The sequence below is a fragment of the Callospermophilus lateralis genome, chromosome 5 (assembly GCF_048772815.1).
Source record: "Callospermophilus lateralis isolate mCalLat2 chromosome 5, mCalLat2.hap1, whole genome shotgun sequence".
In the NCBI taxonomy this organism is placed as follows: Eukaryota; Metazoa; Chordata; class Mammalia; order Rodentia; family Sciuridae; genus Callospermophilus; species Callospermophilus lateralis.
This window is the reverse complement of record NC_135309.1, coordinates 21,485,827-21,488,606: the sequence shown is the minus strand read 5'-3', so window position 1 is coordinate 21,488,606 and position 2,780 is coordinate 21,485,827. Positions and strand designations below refer to the sequence as shown.

The window sequence follows — 2,780 nt, the reverse complement described above, 5'->3', positions numbered from 1 at the left end:
AGAGGCTGAGGCAGAATATTACGGATTCAAAGCCACCCTCAGCAACAGTGAGGCCCTAAGCAAGTGAGTCCCTGTCTCTAAATAAAATACAAAATAGGGCTGGGGATGTGGTTCAGGGGTTGAGTGTCCTTGAGTTCATTTACCAGTACCCCCTCCACAGGAAAAAATAAAAAAAGATTTAAAAACTCAGATGCTCTTGGAATTGCGGAATAGGGTATGCGTCTTCTGCAAATTCAATGAAGAAGTTTTGAAATGGATTTTCAATCCTATCCTAATTGCATAAAATATTGAGATATTTTATAACATTGAAAGAAATACTAAGGAAAAGTACTTCTAACATGTCAGGTTGTCTCAGTTTGTTAATTCCCATTAGTAATGAATAGATTATCGATAGCTTCTTGGCCTTTTGGCTAAGATCAAGTGTAGTATTTGTTCTTATCATTGTAGTAAATTAATTAGAAAGTTAAACTAGGCACATTAGGCTCTTTTATGGGAAAGGTAATGGCAATATAGCACAATTCGATAAAACAGTTTAGAAGCCATTATTGCTTACTTTGCATTGCATTAAGTCCCAAAGAGAATTAAATGAGATCTCATGCACTGCACAAAATATTTCAAAGTATCATCTAATTGAGACCTTGCAATAACCGTATGAGTTGAATGGTTAGGACTCATCTGCAAGTATACTAATTTTCCTTGTTTTGTGAGGACTTTGAAACCATATTAGTCTACCTTAAACCTTTGCACTCAGGTTTAACCAAGATTACTCAGTCCTCCCACAATGGACTTATCTTTTGCTGAGACACCTTGCATGACCTTATCGTTCCATGCTTACTTAATGAATAAGTGGACTGCTGAAGGAGAACATGAAATTTGACAATTTTCTTATATGTCCTTGGGAATTTTCTAGGGTTTTAAGACCAGTTACTATGATATTGAGCCCTTCCCCAAAATATCCAGCTACTAGCACTTCAACTCTCAGTGTGAAGAAGGTGAGTTGAAGGAAAGTATGTTAAAGCTCATCATTGAGTAAGAAGGAAGAATATATCTTTAATTTTCTGGGGATAATATCTTTGTGAAAACAGTTTCTTAACAAATGACCAGAATATATCAAATAAATGGGAATAAAGTTTAAAACATTCACTGAGGAAATGCTACAATGATGATGATTCTTAGTTTTTAACTACCTTGGCTCTGAATGTTCTCTGTTGTGGAAGTTCTATGTGTCAGGCAAGTAAAAGCCAGGATACTATGAATTTAATTTTCCTGAAAAAATTGAGAATCATGTACAGAGTGTTCTCAGCCTCCTTATAAGATGGAAAAATAGGTGTCTAGTGAGAAATACAGACAGATGGCAAAATAATAGTCAAGTAGAGTTTTTTTAAGGTTTTGACAAATGTCATGTTTTCTGATGTGGAATAAATTCCCTTGAGATAAATTAATAATTTTAAAACATTTTCTTAGTGCTTAAAGTGATATGCAGATTCAAGGACCCTACACAAATCTTAAGCCCTGGAACCCCAAAATATGTAGCGTAACAAAGAAGTTTGAAGATGTGATTTAAGGATCTTCAGGTGGGAAAATTCATCTGTTTTTCCCAGGTGATCCCTTGCTATCACAAATATCTTCAGATATTGAAGAGGGAGACAGGAGAGTCAGAGGCAGAGGAAATATTGAGATGATAGAAGCACAATTCAGAGTGTGGTGGGGGAATGAGTCAAGGAATGCAGAAGTTCCTTGATACTGGAAAAGACAAGGAAATGAATTCTTCCTTGGAGCTTCCAAAAGGAATACAGCCGTGCCAACACTTTGTTGTTAGCCCAGTGAGAATCACTTTAGACTTCCAATCTTAATAATTTGTAAGAAAAAAAAATCAATGTACGTTGTTTTAAGCCACTAACATTGTGACAATTTGTCATTCTAGTAATAGGAAATTCATGTGCTTAACATAGCCAAGATTAAACTGCTGAATTTTTACATTTTTACTAAATAGTTGTATTTTTGCCAATAACTAAATAATACATGGAGCCCCCCCCCCCCCCGCCCAATGCCTTGGTACTCTATGCTTACAGGAGGAGATGCATTACACTTTAATGAATGATAGAGAATAGAAGGATAACCACTTCTTTCTGGAACTTTCACTGGAACTTTCTTGATGTTAGTCCTGAAAGTCTCATTTCCTAGAACTTCCTTCAGTTGGGTACATCTTGACAATTTGTGCCCCTATCCCAGATTGAATTTCTAGATGAATGAACTTGTCCTCACAAGTTAATCAAGAAGGCAACCAGGCAACTCATTGTGGGTCTGCAATGTCCTCAAGAAACTGCAATTTTCAAGTGGTGAATTGTGCTGCTATAAATATTGATGTGGCTGTGTCCCTTTAGTATGCTGTTTTTAAGTCCTTTCGGTATAGACAGAGAGGAGGGATAGTTGGGTCAAATGGTGGTTCCATTCCCAGTTTTCCAAGGAATATCCATACTGCTTTCCATGTTGGCTGCACCAATTTACAGTCCCACTAGCAATGCATGAGTGTGCTTTTTTCAAATGGTATGCATGGTACACGAAAGCATGCAGGAAAACATCGTTTTGGGTCAAAACTGCTTTTGAAAATTCCTTAGGAGGGTTCCAGGTTGCAGACAGACTTAGTGTCTCTCAGCAAGGCTGACACTGGCAGTTTCCTCCCAGAACTAAAACAGATTGCTCTTTCTCTGGTAAGCCCCAGAAGGAATTAACTTGTGTTTAGGGACCATGTGCTATGAAATTCACATCAAACTGGTTTA

The 2,780-nt window shown here is 37.2% G+C and overlaps 1 pseudogene; it reads left to right on the top strand.

Annotated features, from left to right (window-relative positions):
* Window positions 1–390: 390 nt before the first annotated feature.
* On the top strand, window positions 391–592 carry LOC143400553 (U2 spliceosomal RNA; annotated as a pseudogene).
* The last annotated feature ends 2,188 nt before the right edge of the window (window positions 593–2,780 follow it).